This window comes from Dendropsophus ebraccatus, chromosome 6 (genome assembly GCF_027789765.1).
Source record: "Dendropsophus ebraccatus isolate aDenEbr1 chromosome 6, aDenEbr1.pat, whole genome shotgun sequence".
NCBI lineage: Eukaryota > Metazoa > Chordata > Amphibia > Anura > Hylidae > Dendropsophus > Dendropsophus ebraccatus.
The window spans coordinates 39,539,010-39,562,164 of NC_091459.1; the positions used below are offsets into that span (position 1 = coordinate 39,539,010).

General features: G+C 45.6%; 1 protein-coding gene across 3 annotated transcripts in view; it reads right to left on the reverse strand.

Annotated features, from left to right (window-relative positions):
* Positions 1–23,155, reverse strand: part of FYN (FYN proto-oncogene, Src family tyrosine kinase) — a 145,396-nt gene that overhangs the window by 115,758 nt on the left and 6,483 nt on the right. For 2 of the 3 annotated variants that reach the window (XM_069974850.1, XM_069974853.1), the window contains exon 3: positions 21,275–21,359. The exons of the other annotated variant lie outside the window; for it this stretch is intronic. The gene's annotated coding sequence lies outside the window, so the exon portion shown is untranslated. The remainder of the gene's footprint in view (positions 1–21,274; positions 21,360–23,155) is intronic. 3 annotated transcript variants of the gene reach the window in all.

A 23,155-nucleotide genomic window follows, 5' to 3' on the forward strand; every position in this document is an offset into this window, starting at 1 on the left:
CCCCTATACTGTAAGTTCTCTGTAGGTAGATGACTATATAGTAGACCTCCCTCCCCCCTCTGTAGTTGTTCCCCCATACTGTATACACCCCCCTCTGCAGGTAGTCCCCATACTGTATACACCCCCCTCTGCAGGTAGTCCCCATACTGTATACACCCCCCTCTGCAGGTAGTCCCCATACTGTATACCTCCCTCTGCAGGTAGCCCCCATACTGTATACACCCCCCTCTGCAGGTAGTCCCCATACTGTATACACCCCCCTCTGCAGGTAGTCCCCATACTGTATACACCCCCCTCTTCAGGTAGTCCCCATACTGTATACACCCCCCTCTGCAGGTAGTCCCCATACTGTATACACCCCCCTCTGCAGGTAGTTGCAATACTGTATACACCCCCCTCTGCAGGTAGCCCAGATACTGTATACACCCCCCTCTGCAGGTAGTCCCCATACTGTATACACCACCCTCTGCATGTAGTCCCAATACTGTATACACCCCCCTCTGCAGGTAGCCCCCATACTGTATACACCCCCCTCTGCAAGTAGTCCCCATACTGTATACACCCCCCTCTGCAGGTAGTCCCCATACTGTATACACCACCCTCTGCAGGTAGTCCCCATACTGTATACACCACCCTCTGCATGTAGTCCCCATACTGTATACACCCCCCTCTGCAGGTAGCCCCCATACTGTATACACCCCCCTCTGCAAGTAGTCCCCATACTGTATATACCCCCCTCTGCAGGTAGTCCCCATACTGTATACACCACCCTCTGCAGGTAGTCCCCATACTGTATACACCACCCTCTGCATGTAGTCCCCATACTGTATACACCCCCCTCTGCAGGTAGTCCCCATACTGTATACACCCCCCTCTGCAAGTAGTCCCCATACTGTATATACCCCCCTCTGCAGGTAGTCCCCATACTGTATACACCCCCCTCTGCAGGTAGTCCCCATACTGTATACACCCCCCTCTGCAGGTAGTCCCCATACTGTATACACCCCCCTCTGCAGGTAGTTGCAATACTGTATACACCCCCCTCTGCAGGTAGCCCAGATACTGTATACACCCCCCTCTGCAGGTAGTCCCCATACTGTATACACCACCCTCTGCATGTAGTCCCAATACTGTATACACCCCCCTCTGCAGGTAGTCCCCATACTGTATACACCCCCCTCTGCAAGTAGTCCCCATACTGTATATACCCCCCTCTGCAGGTAGTCCCCATACTGTATACACCACCCTCTGCAGGTAGTCCCCATACTGTATACACCACCCTCTGCATGTAGTCCCCATACTGTATACACCCCCCTCTGCAGGTAGCCCCCATACTGTATACACCCCCCACTGCAAGTAGTCCCCATACTGTATATACCCCCCTCTGCAGGTAGTCCCCATACTGTATACACCACCCTCTGCATGTAGTCCCCATACTGTATACACCACCCTCTGCAGGTAGCCCCCATACTGTATACACCCCCCTCTGCAAGTAGTCCCCATACTGTATACACCCCCCTCTGCAGGTAGTCCCCATACTGTATACACCCCCCTCTGCAGGTAGTCCCCATACTGTATACACCCCCCTCTTCAGGTAGTCCCCATACTGTATACACCCCCCTCTGCAGGTAGTCCCCATACTGTATACACCCCCCTCTGCAGGTAGTTGCAATACTGTATACACCCCCCTCTGCAGGTAGCCCAGATACTGTATACACCCCCCTCTGCAGGTAGTCCCCATACTGTATACACCACCCTCTGCATGTAGTCCCAATACTGTATACACCCCCCTCTGCAGGTAGCCCCCATACTGTATACACCCCCCTCTGCAAGTAGTCCCCATACTGTATATACCCCCCTCTGCAGGTAGTCCCCATACTGTATACACCACCCTCTGCAGGTAGTCCCCATACTGTATACACCACCCTCTGCATGTAGTCCCCATACTGTATACACCCCCCTCTGCAGGTAGCCCCCATACTGTATACACCCCCCTCTGCAAGTAGTCCCCATACTGTATATACCCCCCTCTGCAGGTAGTCCCCATACTGTATACACCACCCTCTGCAGGTAGTCCCCATACTGTATACACCACCCTCTGCATGTAGTCCCCATACTGTATACACCCCCCTCTGCAGGTAGCCCCCATACTGTATACACCCCCCTCTGCAAGTAGTCCCCATACTGTATATACCCCCCTCTGCAGGTAGTCCCCATACTGTATACACCCCCCTCTGCAGGTAGTCCCCATACTGTATACACCCCCCTCTGCAGGTAGTCCCCATACTGTATACACCCCCCTCTGCAGGTAGTCCCCATACTGTATACACCCCCCTCTGCAGGTAGCCCAGATACTGTATACACCCCCCTCTGCAGGTAGTCCCCATACTGTATACACCACCCTCTGCATGTAGTCCCAATACTGTATACACCCCCCTCTGCAGGTAGCCCCCATACTGTATACACCCCCCTCTGCAAGTAGTCCCCATACTGTATATACCCCCCTCTGCAGGTAGTCCCCATACTGTATACACCACCCTCTGCAGGTAGTCCCCATACTGTATACACCACCCTCTGCATGTAGTCCCCATACTGTATACACCCCCCTCTGCAGGTAGCCCCCATACTGTATACACCCCCCACTGCAAGTAGTCCCCATACTGTATATACCCCCCTCTGCAGGTAGTCCCCATACTGTATACACCACCCTCTGCATGTAGTCCCCATACTGTATACACCACCCTCTGCAGGTAGCCCCCATACTGTATATACCCCCCTCTGCAGGTAGTCCCCATACTGTATACACCACCCTCTGCATGTAGTCCCCATACTGTATACACCACCCTCTGCAGGTAGTCCCCATACTGTATACACCCCCCTCTGCAGGTAGTCCCCATACTGTATACACCCCCCTCTGCAGGTAGTTGCAATACTGTATACACCCCCCTCTGCAGGTAGCCCAGATACTGTATACACCCCCCTCTGCAGGTAGTCCCCATACTGTATACACCACCCTCTGCATGTAGTCCCAATACTGTATACACCCCCCTCTGCAGGTAGCCCCCATACTGTATACACCCCCCTCTGCAAGTAGTCCCCATACTGTATATACCCCCCTCTGCAGGTAGTCCCCATACTGTATACACCACCCTCTGCAGGTAGTCCCCATACTGTATACACCACCCTCTGCATGTAGTCCCCATACTGTATACACCCCCCTCTGCAGGTAGCCCCCATACTGTATACACCCCCCACTGCAAGTAGTCCCCATACTGTATATACCCCCCTCTGCAGGTAGTCCCCATACTGTATACACCACCCTCTGCATGTAGTCCCCATACTGTATACACCACCCTCTGCAGGTAGCCCCCATACTGTATACACCCCCCTCTGCAAGTAGTCCCCATATTGTATATACCCCCCTCTGCAGGTAGTCCCCATACTGTATACACCACCCTCTGCATGTAGTCCCCATACTGTATACTTCCCCCTCTGCAGATAGCCCCCATACTGTATACACCCCCCCCCCTCTGCAGGTAGTCCCCATACTGTATACATCTCTATGCACTAAGGCCACCCCATACTGTATACCTCTCTCCCCTTCTGCATGTATTCCTCCTCACTGTCTACATCTCTCCTTCTGCAGTACTTGTGTTAAGCAGGTGGGGGCGGAGCAAAATAAGTCTGGCACTGATTGGCTGATTCTTAGCAACCAGTGTAAGGGATCTGGTAGGCTGACTTTAAAGGACCACTAACAAGTCTCTCTTAATGATCCGCTGACAGGCAGAGAGCCGTGACTAGTTACGGATGGCTCCCCGCCCAGATGACTAGTTGCCACCCCTATCTTGTCATTGCTTGTCGGAATAAAACTACTTTTTCCCCGTAAAGTTACTGGCGTTGACCACACCTGCATAATGCAGACCCCAAATCAAGCCCCTGGCATAATGCAGACAACACAATCAGGCCCCATCATAATACAGAACCCAGTATAAGAACATAGTATCAAGCCCCCAGCATTATACAAACCCCAGTGTAAGGCCTCCAGCATTATACAAACCCTAGAATAAGACACTAGTATTAGGTTACAACATAATACAGATCCCAGTATAAGGCCCTCAGCATAATACAGACACTAGTCTCAGGACCCCTAGGATAATATAGACCCTAATAAGGCCTCCAGCATAATACAGATCTTAGACTAAGACTCAAGTGTTAGGCCTCAGTGTGATACAGAAACCATAATCTTACCCCAGTAAAAGCCCACCCAGCATAATACAGATTGAATAAGACACCAGTATTGGCCCCCCAGCATGATACACACCCAAGAATCTGAAGCCAGTATCGGTCCCCAAGCATAATACAGACCCCAGAATCAACCCCCTGGCATTATGCTTTTCAGCACTCTGTTGTGCTAGCGCTGATACTGTCATTACCAATACATAAAGTTAAATCAGCCTGGGAGGTGATAAACAACATCTTTGCAATTTATTTTACTGTCTGTTTCCTAGATAAATTACAGTGCTATAAATTTGGCCACTAGGTGTCTCACTCACTGGAATACTGTAATCCAGGCTCTGTCAATAAGGCCATTTGGTCTTTAGTAACAGCAGAAAAGAGACATACGCAGAGCCACATCTGCACTACACACTGGTATTGGTGCTCTCTGTTTAGATCTAAATAGTGTTCGCAGATGCTGTACCCGGTTCTCTCTGGCTGTGGCATTGAGGTATGCATCTAGTAATGCCCGCTTATTGCCCAATTATTGACTGTAGTGTTGTGCCACCTCAGCCAGTGATTGATCTAGCGGGCATTTCCTGCATGTCAAGACATTACCAAGTAGTGGAGTTCAGCAGGAACATGGTGCTGTCTGGAGGCTAATGGCAGAAAATCAGAGGTGTGAGTATTGCTTTATTTTTTATGGCATCACTTGACAACTCTATTAACCCAGTTGAGGCTGTCAGGTGCGGGGAGACGAGGAGGAGAAGGCTGGAGGTGCGGGAAGACGAGGAGGAGAAGGCTGGAGGTGTGGGGAGACGAGGAGCAGAAGGCTGGAGGTGCGGGGAGACAAGGAGGAGAAGGCTGGAGGTGCGGGGAGACGAGGAGGAGAAGGCTGGAGGTGTGGAGAGACAAGGAGGAGATGCGGCTGGAGGTGTGGGGAGACGAGGAGGAGAAGGCTGGAGGTGCGGGGAGACGAGGAGGAGAAGGCTGGAGGTGCGGGGAGACGAGGAGGAGAAGGCTGGAGGTGCGGGGAGACGAGGAGGAGAAGGCTGGAGGTGTGGGGAGACGAGGAGCAGAAGGCTGGAGGTGCGGGGAGACAAGGAGGAGAAGGCTGGAGGTGCGGGAAGACGAGGAGGAGAAGGCTGGAGGTGTGGGGAGACGAGGAGCAGAAGGCTGGAGGTGCGGGGAGACAAGGAGGAGAAGGCTGGAGGTGTGGGGAGACAAGGAGGAGATGCGGCTGGAGGTGTGGGGAGACGAGGAAGAGAAGGATGGAGGTGCGGGGAGACGAGGAGGAGAAGGCTGGAGGTAGAGCAGACGAGGAGAAGGCTGGAGGTGTGGGGAGACAAGGAGTAGATGCGGCTGGAGGTGTGGGGAGACAAGGAGGAGATGCGGCTGGAGGTGCAAGGAGACGAAGAGGAGATGACTGGAGGTGCGGGCAGACGAGGAGAAGGCTGGAGGTGCGGGCAGACTAGGAGGAGAAGGCTGGAGGTGCGGGCAGACGAAGAGGAGAAGGCTGGAGGTGCGGGCAGACGAGGAGGAGAAGGCTGGAGGTGCGGGCAGACGAGAAGGAGAAGGCTGGAGGTGCGGGGAGACAAGGAGGAGAAGGCTAGAGGTGCGGGGAGACAAGGAGGAGAAGGCTGGAGGTGCGGGGAGACAAGAAGGAGAAGGCCGGAGGTGCGGGGAGACAAAGAGGAATGATTGGAGGTGCGGGCACACGAGGAGGGGAAGGCAGAAGGTGCGGGAAGTTGAGGAGGAGATGCGACCTAAGGGGCGGGGAGACGAGGAGGAGAAGGCTGGAGGAGCAGGAAGATGAGGAGGAGATGTTGCCGGAGGTGCGGGAAGTCAAGGAGGAGATATGGCTGTAAGGTGGGGGTGGCAGGGCGGGGCTGTCAGGACCCTCATGGTGCGGACATTAGCGACCAGTAGGTGGTGGGGGGGGTGACCAGTGGGTTGGCTTGGCACTGACTGGGGGGGGGAGGGGGCTGTAGCCTGCAGATCGGAGTCTAAGGGCCCTATTACACGGGACGATTATCGTGCGAAAAATCGTTATATCGTTCGAATTTAACCCCTTAAGGACGGAGCCACTTTCCGTTTTTGCGTTTTAGTTTTTTCCTCCTTGTGTTTAAAAGGCCATAGCACTTGCATTTTTCCACCTAAAGACCCACATGAGCCCTTATTTTTTGCGTCACTAATTGTACTTTGCAATGAATTTTTGCATAAAGTGCACTGCGAAACCAGGAAAAAATTCAATGTGTGGTGAAATTGAACAAAAAAACAATTTTTTTTTTATTTAGGGGGTTTTTGTTTTTACGCCATTCGCCCTGGGGTAAAACTGACTTGTTATATATGTTCCTCAAGTTGTTACGATTACAACGATATGTAACATGTATAACTTTTATGGTATCTGATGGCCTGTAAAAAATTCAAACCATTGTTAACAAATATATGTTCCTTAAAATCGCTCCATTCCCAGGCTTATAGCGCTTTTATACCTTGGTCTTTCTATCGGTACCTTGATTGGGCATATGCGACTTTTTGATCGCTTTTTATTAAATTTTTTCTGGATTTTTTCAGCAATTTTGCACTTTGGGATTTTTTGCGCTTACGCCGTTTACCGTGCGAGATCAGGAATGTGATTAATTAATAGTTTGGGTGATTACACACACGGCGATAGCAAACATGTTTGTTTATTTATTTATTTATTTATTTTTATTTATAACATGAGGAAAGGGGGGTGATTTTATTAACAACATCACTTTTTTTTTCTTCTTTTTACACATATACTAGAAGCCCCCCTAGGGGACTTCTAGTATATGCACTCAGATCTCTAAATGATCTATGCTGTATATAGTTATACAGCATAGATCGATTAGATAGGCACTTGATTGCTTTCGGCTGCTGGAGCTGAAAACAACCAAGTGCCTAGCTGGGGTCAGCACCATCTCGGAGCGGACCCCGGCAGGTAAAAGACACAGAGATCGCTCCTCCGGGACAACGTCCCGGAGGAGCGATCTCCCCACTATAAGACCACCGATCGGCTGAAGTAAGTAATTGGAGGCAGCTGTCAACTTTGACAGCTGCCTCCGATTACTTAATTAGCGGGCATGGCGATCGGGCCGTGCCCGCTAATAGCCGCGACCCCGGACTACACGCGGCACCCGGGATCGCGGCGGTTTAACGCGCGGCCCCTCTCTGAACACCTCTTGCGGACACATGACGTACCGGTACGTCATGTGACTTTAAGAGGTTAAATGATAATCGTTCTGTGTGATTGCAGGCAACGATCAGAAAATCGAAAATCGTTCATGTGTCGTTGATCTTGATTTAAATCTGAACCTAAAGTTATTATTAATCGTTTGCTAATCGTTCGCTGTAATTCCACATTCGTTTGATCAAGTTCCGCATTTTTTCACTAATCGTTCAGTGTAATTGCACATTGTTCATTGTTTTGCTGGGATCAGAAGGAATAAACGATCATAGTAACAATCGCAATAACAATCGTAGTAACGATTGTAACTAACGACCATCGATTTTTGGTCACATGACATCCCAGAAAAAAATGTAATAAACTGATCAAAAGGGTCACATGTATAAAAACATGGTACTGAATAAAACTACAGATCAGGGCCCCAGAAAATTACCCCTCACACCACAGCCATACAGGCTGATAGATAAGAAAGTGTTATGCTCCCCGTCACTGGAAGACGGCAGTAGTGCCCTCGACTTCTGAGTGGCATAAAGAACTACAGGCCTTTCAGAGAGCTGAGGAACTAGTAGCCGAGATGCATGACCGTACGGAGAGGGTCTCAAAAGTCTGGACCCCTTGGATCCTTTTTGAAAGTTCGGCAGTTTTTCTTTCTCTCCTTGCCTAGGCGTCTCCCATGCAATATGCGGAAAACGGTAGACCGAGATATCCTTGTGGATAATGTAGCTTTTTCTCTTCTGTTGTTTATCTTCTCTTGTAGAAACCCTAGTGTGCCCTGTCTTGTCTTATGTGTGTTTTGTCTTTTTGTATCTTTGGCTTTTGGCTATGTTGGGAGGGAGGCTATGTGGCGGGCCATGGGGTGGGTTCGCAGCTACTGACTGCTTGTGGCTACAAGCTGTGGAACCCCATGTAAGGTCTGCGTCATTAAGATTTGGGATTCCTTTGCAAGTGCGGCCTCCTGTGTACATGTGCGATGCTTTGTATTCTGTTACTATGTTACAGTGACTTTATTCTTGCTGTATGTTGCAGCCACGGATGATTCCTGTAGGTGTTTTCTTATCCACAAAACGTTTAATAAAATAAGAGTTAAAATAAAAAAGTGTTATGCTGCGTTTACACGGAACGATTATCGTGCGAATTTGCACGATAACGATCAAATTCAAACGATAATCACACGTGTAAATGCAGCGAATGATGAAGCGACGAGCGAAAAAACGTTCTAAAATCCACGTTCGCAGATCGTTCCGTGTAAACAGTCGTTCACTGATTTTACCTATGTGCGAGATAACCTTAAGCGATCGCAAAACGATTTTTCCGTACGATATTTCGTTCTGTCTAAACGCTGATCTAAAAAAAACATTGTTCTTTCGATATCGTTAATCGTACGATCGGGCGAATTATCGCTCCGTGTAAACGCAGCATCAACAGTCAGAATAGGGCAACGGTTTAAGCACATTTATTTTAAATAGTGTAAAGTAATAAAATAAAAAGAACATAAACTGGTTCATACAGACCTGAAGAATATAGATAACGTGTTAGATTTATTACTCAATTAATGGCTTAAAAACAGTGTGGGGGGGGGGGCATTATATTTCTTTTGTGTTTTGTATTTATAATTTATTAAGTATCGAATAGGTCTCGAGCACTGAAAAAAAAAAAAGATGCTACTCGTCTCAAACTCAAAATTCTGGTATCATGACATCACTAGGTGAGGCAAGCACATGGCTAAGCCAAGCTCAGATATTTTAGGAAATTTTTAGTAAATAGTGTTTTATTTGCAACTAATCTCAGGGAAAACCCAACAGTTTTGTCCTCTTCCAGATTGATAAATCGGGGTTAGTAGCCGCATATTTCTAAGTGATTAACGTTTAAAAATTTTTTTCCAAACTAGATTTACAATTGAGGTGATGCTGATAGTTCTTTTTAGCAGTATTGCTATCCTGACATAGGCCTTACATGTCAGCAGTACTGAAATACACGAGGAGCTGTCCATTCTTTTTGAAGAGCCAGCATTTAAGCCTTTGATCTTCGACGTACATAGTGTTTATATAGTATATAATTATTCTGCTATATTCACTTTTACCGCAACTAAATTACCATATGTTACCACAATCATATGCGTGCTGTGTTATTTCAGGCAGATGTAGAGCTCTGCCTTATAAAGATGAAGTGATGAAACGACGTTAGGAAATCAACAGCATGACAAGTCTCACTTTTTCCCTTTATACAAAAGTCATTGTTTTCCTTTGCACAGAAATTTAGCTTTTTTCTAATTTAGTGACTGTTAAAATAGGCTAGGCCACAACTTTAGGCTGGCAATACATTTCTTTAGCTGATAGCTATCTCTCCTGCTCCCCCTATACACATACACTCTCAGCTCTGCTAAAGCATGCGTGTTCTGTATTCTGAACAGGACAGGGGAGAAAGCCTCTGCCAGACTCCTCTGGCAGTGGCATATTTTCATGAGAACAAAAGGCTTTAAAGCGGCACTATCAGAAGGTTCGGGCCAGCCGCTCTTTACCTTCGGATTCCCTTGCCGTCCTCCGTATACCGGTGTGGTCCGGTATAACTGCGTTTTCTGCTAATTCTCGGCCTAGCCTGCCTGCTCCCGCCCCTACCCGCCCCGCCCCACTATGCATATTCATATATGCATAGCTAGGCCACTTGTTACGGCGCATTTGCAGGGAGCAGTCCGTAACAAGTGGCCTAGCTATGCATATATGAATATGCATAGTGGGGCGGGCCAGGAGGAGGCAGGCTAGACGGTCCGAGCGAGTGCTCCAGGAGCATGGGGAACGCCCCAAATGCTCCGGGACTGCTCATTAGCTTACCAGGAATTAGCTGAAAATGCCGGTATACCGGACCGCACCGGTATACCGGACCGCATCGGTATAGGGAGGACGGCAAGGGAATCCAGAGGTAAAGAGGGGCTGGCTCCTATGAGCAGGTTCACTGGCCCGAACCTGCTGATTGTGCCGCTTTAAATACAAATATAAAATAGCACGGTCTATTCAATCTGATAGGTACAGTAGAGTGAGGCCACGACCACACAATGTCTTTTTTTAGCCTTGTGACATCTGTTTTTTTGGACGGCCATTATTATAAACCCAAATAACGTTCAATATTGCACAAATAATGGATCTTGTTTTGAAATAATGCCCATTATTTGGGCTAGGAATGACGACCAGACGAATAAACCCCCCCAAAAAAGACGTGGTCGTGGCCTTAGGCCGCGTTCTGACAGTTTCACATTCCAAAGTCCGAAACCCCGCCCCCATTTCTTCCACAATAACTGCAAGGTTGCCGGAATTATCAGCAATATGAAATGGCTACTGGATAATAGTTTTGACATGTTTATGACCGCATTCTGATCACAAATGATGTAACATGGCCTTTATGGATTGCTTGCCACACAATGCAACACCTAATACTGTAAGGACCAACTTAAAAGTGGTTGCCTAAAGTGCCAAGTGGGTGTATACAGTTTGATTATTATTGATGTTCAATATTATAATTTTTTTGTTGGCAACAATACTTTTATGAAATGTAGATGTGTTGTGTGTGTCTTTTTTTCTCGACAAGGACTTGACAGTTCACCTTTGCAGGAAAGAGCTTTGTCAGGTACCAATTTTCTTAAATGCCATCAAAGATTTATGGATCAAATTGAGATCCAGACAGTTCACTGTTCCTGTATAGGGGGTAAAAACAAGTATTTGATACACTGCCAATATACACTTCAACTGTGAGTGACAAAATCTCTAAAAAAAAAAATTACATTGTATGATTTTTAAGTAATTTGCATTTTATTGAATAAATGAAGTACAGTGGTACCTTGGTTTAAGAGCGTTTTGGTTTAAGAGCTCTCAGTTTTTCAAAATTGTGACGTGGTTTAGGAGCATTGCTTTGGTTTAAGAGCTCCCTGTACTGGGTGGGAGGGCGATTTGGGGAGGGGCATGTCCTGCATAGGGGGGTCTACAGCCCTGTACTCTGACCCAAGTAGTGTCCCTCACCTTCCAAATCATAGCAGATCCACTTCAGGCTGGGGCTTACATCAGGGGACAGGACTGTGGAGGTAATCTCTCCATAGCTGTAACCCCTCTCTCCCCGGACAGAGTGCTGCATGTATGTGCCTTCATCTGCCCTTCTCATTCCTTCATGCTCCCTGCAGTCTCTGTCAGTCCTGATTGGTCCATGCTGAACACCCCCCCTTCCCTATTGCTGTCATGTGACCACACAGACCTCTGACAGCAGTCCTTGCTTCTCTATTCTAGCCTGTTGTACTACGCTACTGCATTATGGGGATCTGTAGTTCCATCCTCTGTTTACAAACGGTTGCTGTTTTTTCAGGTTTATGCAGTTACTATACATTATACACCACATGCTGATTGCTATACTGTACAATAATGTATAATATGACATATTCAGCTGTTTATAAATGTTTGTTTCATGTTATTCAGAATATAAAATCATTATTTTTGGAGTGTGGAACCAATTGTCTGCATTTCTATGATTACTTGTGGTAAAATTTTCTTTGGTTTAGGAGTAGATTTGGATTACAAGCGCGGTCCTGGAACGAATTATGCTCGTAATCCAAGACACCACTGTATTTGATCACCCACCAAGCAAGAACTCTGGCTCTCAGAGACCTGTAAGTCTAGGTTCACATTTTTACTGTCTGTTTACCCTATGAGTTTAACCCCTTAGCGACCCATGACGCTCTGAACGGCGCTGATCCCGGCTGACACGTGCAGCCGGGCAGTGCCTCTATTAGCCGGCGCGGGTCCCGTTGCCGCGCCGGCTAATTAAGCCTCTAAGTGCAGCTGTCAAACCTGACAGCTGCACTTAGAGGCTTCAGACCTCACGTCCCTGGTGTCTAGTGGGACGGATCTCCCCCCCGCGATGCAATCGCGGGGGGGAGATCCGTTCTTCTGCTCGTGCCGGGCCTCAGCGTCGGAATGACGCTGATCCCGGCTCGGCAATAGATTGCTATGGCCTACAGCAGGCCATAGTAATCTATGACCGATCTAATCGATCTTTGCTGTGTATATACACAGCATTGATCTCTATGAGATATCAGTGCTGTCTATATACAAGTCCCCCAGGGGGGCTTCTAGTTACAGTAAAAAAAAAAAGTAAAAAAGTGTTTTTATTAATAAAAAATCCCCTCCCCTAATAAAAGTCCAAATCACCCCCCTTTTCCCATTTTATAAATATAAATTAATAAATAAATAAATAAATAAACATATTTATTATCAACGCGCGCGTAATCGCCCGAACTATTAATTAATCACATTCCTGATCTCGCACGGTAAACGGCGTCAGCGCAAAAAAATTCCAAAGTGCAAAATTGCGCATTTTTGGTTGCATCAAATCCAGAAAAATGTAATAAAAAACGATCAAAAAGTCGTATATGCGCAATCAAGGTACCGATAGAAAGAAAACATCATGGCGCAAAAACTGACACCTCACACAGCCCCATAGACTAAAGGATAAAAGCGCTATAAGCCTGGGAATGGAGCAATTTTAAGGAATGTATATTTGTTAACAATGGTTTGAATTTTTTACAGGCCATCCGATACAATATAAGTTATACATGTTATATATCATAGTAATCGTAACGACTTGAGGAACATGCATAACAAGTCAGTTTTACCATAGGACGGACGGCGTAAATGCAAAACTCCCCGAAATCAAAACAAATTCGTTTTTTTTTCAATTTGACAGCGCAAATTATTTTTTTCCGGTTTCGCAGCATATGTTATGGAAAAATAATGCCTGTCATTGCAAAGTACAATTGGTTTCGCAAAAAATAAGCGCTCATATACGTCTCTAGGTGAAAAAATGCAAGCGCTATGGACTTTTAAACTTAAAATGGAATAAGCAAAAGCGCAAAAACGAAAATAGGCTTTGACCTTAAGGGGTTAAAGGAAGAAAGCCGATGCTGTTGTTTGCCATGATTCAGGATCCGTTTTCCATTTACTTACATTATAAGGCCATGTTCATACAATGTAAGTTCCGTACTAATCACGGCCGTTGTTGCAATGGCCGTAATTGGTACGGAACTTACGTTGTGCTGCAGGCTTAGGGAATCCCAGCCGTAGTGTATACTAGCGGCGCCGTAGAAAACTGACATGTCAGTGCACACTATGAAGCGTGCCTCCGGCCGCACGCTCCATACTGCAGTACCAGCCGGTTTAAAATTAAATTTACTGAAAGGGATACCATGAAACAGATTCAAAAATAAAGTGTGAAACTAGCCTTAGTTTTTTATTTAAGAAGCTCCTCCTACTCTGCAATTGTGTGTTAATTTGTGTTACCTGTGTTAAATGTACCTTTTTGAACTCATTACCTCATTACATTCATTACTCATTTACTCATAAAATATACCTGTCCACCATGGCCAAGACCAAATAGCTGTCAAGGACTCGCACAAGGCTGGGATGGGCTACAGGACAATAGGAAAGCAGCTTGGTTAGAAGGCAACAACTATTGGTGCAATTATTAGAAAGTGGAAGAAACATAAGATGACTGTCAATCTTCCTCAGTCTAGGGCTCTATGCAAGATATTGCCTCGTGGGGTAAGGATAATTCTGAGAAAGGTAAGGAATTAGCTCAGAACTATAAAGAAGTAGTTGGTCAATGTCCTGAAGAGAGCTGGGACCACAATCTTAATATTTACCGTTAGTAACACACTATGCTATCATGGCTCAAAATCCTTCAAGGTTTCCCTGCTCACACCAGTACATGTCCAAGCCCAGTTGAAGTTCAATCACCATCTGATGATCCAGAAGAGGTATGGGAGAAGGTCATATAGTCAGATAATAGACTTTTTGGTATCAACTCCACGCCATGTTTGGACGAAGAAGAAGGATGAGAATGATCCCAAGAACACAGTCCCAACCATGAAGCATGGGGGTGAAAACATCATACTTTGGGGGTACTTCTCTGTAAAGGCGACATGACGACTGCAACGTATTGAAGGAAGGATGGATGAGGCCATGTATTATGAGATTTTGGTCAACAACCTCCTTCCCTCAGTGCATTGAATATGGGTTGTGGTTGGGTCTTCAAATGACCCAAAAACACACAGCCAGGGCAACTTAGAAGTGACTGTAAGAAGCATTTCAAGGTCCTGGAGTGTTCTAGCCAGTGTCCAGGGCTGACCTACACCTGCCAAATAGCGGGCACAAAAATCTTCAACTGCACCTGAGCGTCCACACCTCCTTCCCTACTGTAATTGGATTAATATGCCTTTCCAGAAGAAGAATTGTAAGATCATATGGTGTGTGGCAAGATGTATTATCATCCTGCAAAAGGAATAAATATTTTTGTGTTATCGGTCGTTATGGCCGATAATCAATTGGTGTAATAGCTCCTGTTAAAAGGCAATCATCAGCTGACATGCATGATGTTGGCGGATCCTTGCCTTTTCATGTTGAAAGATTTTTGAACAATAACAATGGTCATGCCTGGGGAGCCCCTGCATCCCGCGGCCCCTTCACTCTGACCCACCCATTGTTGGCATGTGTAATAGTGGGGAACAAGTAGCTCCTCACCATCGGCCCGTGTAATAGGGGCTCTAGCCAGTTGATAGAAAAGATTTAGGCTAGGTTCACACTAGCGTTATTCTCTCCACCACAATTCCATTTAGCTTTTCCATTTTTAAAGGTCTTAATCGGAAACGTCAATTCTTTGAGCGGAGAGCGGAGGCTGCCTATACTTATCATTGAGACACTGAGGCAGGATCCGCTGGGAATTTCTGCCTCTATTCCTCAATGTGAACGTACCCTTATAGATAACTTTTAATAATAAACTGAAATATCATATATCATGGTAAAGAGGACTCTCACTTTTTATCTTTTACTTCATCATAATCAATCCTATTTTCTATAGCCCAGAATGTCTATGTAGATGTGAACACTGACTGTTGAAGTAATAATGCTTGCATTTCCTGTGGACCCTTTACCTGACATGTAGTCCCATATAATAAATGATTGTGAAATGTGACGCTTTTCTTTCGCTGTCATCTTCATATGTTTCATTGGAACGGCACCAGACAAAAGCTCCTGAATTTTGGCCAGTGCAGATTTGGTGATTTATCACTTTTATCAAATGCTCCACATTCCATGATTCTTCTCTTTAGCCCACTGTAACCTTGTTTTCTTTTGTTTAGGTGTTAGGAGCGGCTCTTGTCACTGAACGATTGTGAACCACGCAATGTGACCAAATAAAAGCGCTATGGCTCTTAGAAGGCGAACAGGAAAAAACTAAAATGTTAACTGCAAATTGGACTGGTCCTTAAGGCCAAAATCCACTGTGTCCTTAAAGGAGAAGTCTGGCGAAATTCTTTATTAAAGCATTGTGTTGCCCCCCAAAAGTTATACAATTTACCAATATACACTTATTATGGGAAATGCCTATAAAGTGCTTTTTTCCCCGCACTTACTACTGCATCAAGGCTTCACTTCCTGGATAAAATGGTGATGTCACGACCCGACTCCCAGAGCTGTGCGGGCTGTGGCTGCTGGAGAGGATGATGGTAGGAGGACACTGAGGGACACAGGGCACTGGAGGGACACTGAGCATCCCTCTGCCATCATCCTCTCCAGCAGCCATAGCCTGCACAGCTCTGGGAGTCGGGTCGTGACATCACCATTTTATCTGGCCTTGATGCAGTAGTAAGTGCAGGGAAAAAAGCACTTTATAAGCATTTCCCATAATAAGTGTATATTGGTGATTTGTATAACTTTTGGGGGGCAATACAATATTTTAATAAAAATTTTCACCAACCTTCTCCTTTTTGGCTGCGTTCACACTACGTATATTTCAGTCAGTATTGCAACCAAAACCAGGAGTGGATTAAAAAGACAGAAAGGCTCTGTTCACACAATGTTGAAATTGAGTGGATGGCCGTCATTTAATGGCAAATATTTACTGTTATTTTAGAACAACGGCTGTTATATTGAAATAATGGCCGTTATTTACTGTTATATGGCAGCCATCCACTCAATTTTAACATTGTGTGAACAGATCCTTTCTGTGTTTTTAATCCACTCCTGGTTTTGGTTGCAATACTGACTGAAATACACTGACTGAAATATACGTAGTGTGAACGCAGCCTAAGGGGTAAAAGGGAATCTGGCCCTCAAACCGCTGACACACATGAATAGAAATATGCACACACAGTACCATAGTACCTTTGTTCTTTGTTGGCCAGTTCTGTATGATTTGTAAAATTGCATTTAGGCATTTATAGTGTCACTGAAGCACACTGTCGATGCCCACTGCTCCCAGCTCCCCCAGATCCACCTCCACTAGATCACAAGGCCCCCTCACAGAGTAATTGAGAGTCTTGCTTTTCAAGTGGGGGTCTGATGCCTCATGCTACCAAATTCTCAAGACAGAACTCTAATGCATGCAGGCAGCCTATGGGAGAACGTACGTTTTCAGGCTATGTTCACACGATCTACGATCGTAGATCGTACGCCGCCGTACATGTGTGGCTGAAACTACGGGCGTGGGAAAAATAGACATGCGGCCGGATGCGTACGAACCATGAACATACGCCCGTAGTAGAGTTATGCTTCCCTAGCTTGTTTCGAAGCGATCTGAGGCAGGTCATTTACTTGGAAATCTTCGCCCAGCCCCGTAAACCACACAGAACCTTTTGGATTGAAAATCAAGTTCAATTTGGCTAAAATAAGTACTTCGTACGGGACCGCATGGAAATCCACGGACGTGAGTTTCAACATTCTAAACCGTCCTCAAACAATGGTCTTGTTCATTTTTCGCATTGCTGTATACGATCCGGCCGTAAGCTCATACGTAGTGTGCATTGTGCGGGCGTATATCATATACTTTCAAGCGAACGCATCAACCTCAAAACTACGTGCGTATATTCGCGATTCGCACTACGGACGGATTCATACGCAGTGTGAACATAGCCTCAATGTGTAATGCATTAATCAAATTGTTCAAGTTCACATATCAGCATATACTGAAGGGAATGAAGGTTTACACCAGATTGTTGGTGACTAGTGAACATGGATAAAACATTTCTGGATGTTTGATGAAGACAAGATATATGGACGGATGACAATTGGTTTTGATTCTCTGACAGTTTCAGTAACTACATCCCTTGTGTGTCACATAGAGGAGGCAGAAGGCCCTAGAGGCATGGACTGTCTTCAATAGTAACAATTATCAGCAAGAGTGAAGTGCCAAATCCGAAAATTACATATACGGCAGCCGTGTTATTTTCTTTCATTTCAATCTACCCCAAACTCTTTCCTCCCATCTATATAGAAAGTTAGGGTTATGGTGGTTTTACACGGAACGATTTATCGTTCTAATTTGCACGATAACGAGGAGCGAGAAATCGTTTTTTTTTTTATCTTTCAACATGTTCTCAAATCGTTGTTGATCGTTCGCAAAAAAATTTGCAGATCATTCCGTGTAAACAGTCTTTCAACGATTTCACCTATGTGTGAGATAGGCTTAAGCGATTGCATAACGATTTTTCCGTACGATGTATCGTTCCGTCTAAACGCTGATCGTTATAAGAAAAAACATTGTTCATTCAAAATCGTTAATCGTGCTATCGGGCGAATTATCGCTCCGTGTAAAACCACCATAAGCAGATAATTTGGAGGTGAAATTAAAATCAGGTGCTTTTAATCGATACATATATACAGGTGGGTGACCTGTATTTAACTCCTTAAGGACCAAGCTAATTTTGACCACTTCCACTTTTTGTGCTAAAAACTTTGTGATGCTTTAACGTAACTATGTTTTTAAGTTTTTTTATGATACATTGTATTTTATGTTAGTGATGAATATTGGTCGATATCTGTAGCAATCATTTGTGAAAAACTTTGAAAGTTTCAAATTCTCTGTTTTTAAAGGGGTTATCCAGTGCTACAAAAACATGGCCACTTCCCCCCCCCCCCTCTCTTGTCTCCAGATTGGGTGGGGTTTCAAACTCAGTTCCATTGAAGTAAATGGAGCTTAACTGCAAACCACACCTGACCTGGAAACAAGAGAGGGGGGGAAAGTGGCCATGTTTTTGTAGCATTGGATAACCCTTGTAAGAGAGATTGTGATGGCATATAAATGAGCTAATAATTTACATTTACAATATGTTTACTTTATGATGGCGTCATTTAGTAACCATCGTTGTACTTTTTAGGATTTTAGAGGGATTAGAAGTTTATTAGAAAATTTGCAAACTTTCAAAACATTTAGGGCACTTTCACATGTACCGTATCCACATTGGATTTTTGCCCCGCCGCAGTGCACCGATTGGCTGAGCACTGAGATACACCAGGAGCCCCTGAAGCAAGCCAGAGCGGTGACCCCGTAATGTATGTACCCGGGCTGCCAGTATGTCAGCCCATTGAAGTGAATGGGCAGGTATCCGCAGCGGATTCCGCTGCGAACACGCAGCGTAAAATCCGCTGTGGATATGGTACATGTGAACGTACCCTTAAGGGGACATTTATGGTCTTAACAACAGCCCTATCCCCTTTTTTCCAGCTGTATTTCCAGCAGGTGTAGATTTGGTGTAAATCATGATAAATCAGGCCCGCGAGGAGGCCACACCTCCACCCTGCCTGCGAATATGTAATCACATTGACACTGACAGGAGAGGTATCCACAGCTGATTTCACTGTGAACTCGCAGTGTGAAATCCGCTGCAGATATGTTACGTGTGAAGCTACCCTAAAGGGGTATTCCCATCTCAGCTAATATAGCTATGCTTGTAGGACTCATCAAGTTAAATTTTTTTGATAACTATTTTTATTTAGCAAACTTGCCTCCTCCTCCTCATATGCTGCTCTTTCCCTCCCATTGTTGACAGCTTGTTATGTAGATTACCAACCACCTCTCTACTCTAAAAGCAGCGATCTAGCCTGCGTATATAGCTATAATGTAGATGTATATACGCTATAGTGTATATATACTGTTTAATATATATAAATATATGTACTACAGCTATGTATATATACCAGCCAGGCCACTGCTTTTAGAGCAGATTGGTGTTCGGTAACCTTGACCATGACTGATCATCTACTTGTTGACTGATCAACAAGTAGATGAATCAGGAGGAGATAAGTTTGCTAATTGAATGAATTTACAAAAATAATTACGGTGATTTGATGAGCCCTATGGGTTTATCTATATGAGCTGAGATGGGAATAAGGCTGGGTTCACACTGCGTTTTTGCAATCCGTTTTTTTTAATCCGTTTTTTTCAAAAAACTGATGAAAAAGACGGATGCATTTGTGTGCATCCGTTTTGATCAGTTTTTCCATTGACCTCCATTGTAAAAAAACGGATCAAAACGGATGCGTTTTTTTTGACGGACACAAAAGTAGTGTCAGCTACCGTTTTGATCCTTTTTTTTTTACAATGGAAGTCAATGGAAAAACTGATCAAAACGGATGCACACAAATGCATCTGTTTTTTGCAATGCTATGCTTTGGGCCTGAATGGCCATTACCATTGGAACAATAAATTCTGATTTACTCCAGCAAATTATAAAGAAAAAGGTCATAACTAGACTTGAGCGCAACTGGAGCATGCTCGAGTCCGATAGTGCTGCATTTTATTAACGATGGAGGAAGAAACTGGATGCTGCCCTATAGCTGTATCCATGTTTTTCCTGACTCCATAGGGCTGCATTTATCTTCTTCAGCAACAAATGATTGTATTCGCGCATGCGTTGTGCTCATCTCTAGTCAGGACATCTGTCTGTAAACTTTATCTCACAAGAACGTTAGTCAAGCAGCAAATCAACGACCCTAAGTACACAAGTCATTCTACAAAAATAAAAGGTTAAAGAATATGAAAGTGATACTGTCACTCGCGTTTGCATAGGTGACGTTCCTAGCAGCATCAGGCACAGCGCCTGCCACACATTGCCAAAGTAACTTTGCTCCTGCACCTCTTTCATGTATAAAAATGCTTTTAAATATTGGTGGACAGCGTCACCTAGGCGGGGAGAGGGGGCTGAACAGCCAAGAAACCATACCTTGTTCACCTTGTTCACATAAAAGCATTTTTACTCATGAAAGAAGTGCAGGACATCACTAACTAGGTACTTTGGCAAGGTGCAGTAGATGGTTGGCCCGATGCTGCTGAGAATGTCACCTATGCAAATGATGGTGATGGTGACAGTATCACTTGAAAGCAATGGCTCACATACTTTTGCCATTATCGCATATATGATATTGAACCATTTTCTTAAATAAATAATGAAGTCTAATATTTTTGACCCATTTGTTTGATTTTGCTCTTTGGATCCACATAAAGAGTACCTGTCACCTGGGATGACGGCGCCAAGCCCGTCCGACCCCCTGGGGGAGCCCCTGATACTTACCCTTTCCTGCAAGTCCCGTTCCTGGATCCGGTCCCGGGACGGAGATATCGCCGCCCGAAGGTGAGCACACACTGTATGCCAAGTACCTAAGATGAGTCCGATGCTCATAGAGAATGACTGGAACTGTCATTCTTTATTGGCATCGGACTCATCTCTACTGAGCGCGCGCACAGCTTCCGACGGTAATATCTCTGTCACGGGAGCGGGACTTGCAGGAAAGAATAGGTATACGGGGCTCCACTGGGGGGTCGGGCGGGCTTGGCGCCGTCATCCTAGGTTCCCTTTAATGTAAAAAAATTGAAAATACTGAAGGGTTCACAAACTTTCAAGCACCACAGTATATACAGATTAAGCAGAGTTAACAGAGTTGAACGGCGATAACTAGATGTGTTAGTCTGGCTACATCATAAATAAATCCTTGACACAAAAGAAATGATTATTAATAATAGAACACATAATAGTTGACTTACCTATAGATTTATAGAGACTTTTTGAGACCTCTTTGTACGCTGCTTCTCTACAATATAGAGGAAGTGGTGGGGAGCTTTATTAAAGCTGTAAAACCAATTTAGGAACATCAGCCACTGACACCTTACATCGCATGCTTTGCACATGGTTAAAAGTGTATGCTCACATTGTTAAGGTTAGACGCCTATCAGAAAGCTGACTAATCTCACCCAACGTGCAAACAATACATGAGAACATACCGCTCTCTCAAACCACGTTTAACACATTTGTTGAGTATGTCTGACCTGAATTCTACCACCTTCAGCAGTATACTCGGCAGACTTTTGCAATAAATCCTTTTAAAGTGTGATTGACGAAGCCTAAAGTGCTACTTGCTGACCACTTTCTTTTATTAGTAGTGTTCAAACCATTCATAAACTATGGCTACTTGTGACTATTACATAAACCTTGTACGGGGGTGTAGCTAGGATTCACGAGGCCCCATAGCAAAAAAACTGTATGCCCCCCACACACAATACAAAGCACTGTGTGTATATATATTGCAGTGAAATGATAGAATCCAGGGATTTGATCAAATCCCTGGAAATGATAAAATGACCACGGCGTTTCATCAAATTCCTGATCACTTTCAGGGAAACGAGTGAGGAATCACCCTGCTCTATGTTTGGCAGCGAGGCGGACGGGGAGCAAATCGGCACACCTCTCGACAGCGGGGCAGACGGAACCTCCCAGCAGGCATGGCGGCGGAGGCGGATGGGGGAGTAGAGTGGCACAACTCCCTGTAGGCATATGGCAGCGGGGTGGACAGGGAGCAGAACGCCACATCTCCCGGCAGGCATTTGGCGGCAGGGCGGATGGGACCAGAAACGGACGGGGAGCAGAGTGGCACACCTCACAGCAGGCATATGGCGGTGGGGCAGATGGGGAGCAGAGCAGAAAAGCTGGGGGAGCAGGAGGCATGTTCCAGGGCGGGGCGGACAGGACCGTAGGCTGACGGGGAGCAGAGTGGCACACCTCCCGGCAGGCATATGACGGCAGGGTGGACGTGGAGCAGAGCGGACAGGCTGGGGGAACAGGAGGCATGTTGCAGGGGAAATTAGCAGAACGGGGAGCAGAGAGGCGTCGGAGGCAAACGAGGAGCAGAGGGGACAGGCTGGGGGAGATACAGTAAACAAATTTTATCTTGTAGGAGGAAATGATAGAATTCATTCCACCATTTCCCTGAAAGTGGTCAGTGATTCAAATCCCTAGGGAACAGCGCGGTCATTTCATCATTTCCCCCTTAGGGATTTGATCAAATCCCTGAATCTATCATTACACTGCAACATATATACTCGGTGATGTGGCCAAAAAATTTAATCTCTTGTGGTCAAAGGCAGAATCCTGCCTGTAGCCACAAGAGTCACTGGCAGAGCAGTTGGCTGCTTGCTCTGTCAGTCAACGGTTTTTAACTATAAGAGCCAGTTAGGAGCCCTTGTGATTAAATACATAGATACAGGAGCAGACTACCTTCTACTTAACCCCTTATGTACGGCAGTGTGTAAGTGACCCAATGTTCAGAAGACAAGGCGATATCTGCTTTACTGCTGGTGCACTGATAACCCCTGACCTCTGCAGGAGCTCTGCACATTTTCCGACTTGATTGCAGCAGCGAGAACAGAGGTCAGGGGTTTTCAGTGCAGTGAAGCAGAGATCTCTTTGTCTTCTGCTTAACTTTTTTTGTGTTCCAGCATTTAAGTAAACATTGGGTCACTTACACACTGCAGTACATAAGGGGTTAAGCAAAGGGACACAGGGCGGCTCTTACCTTCTCCTTGCCTACCCTGCCTCTATGGTAGCTACGGCACTGACCTTGTAACACTTTAACTCGCAGCCCTATTGTG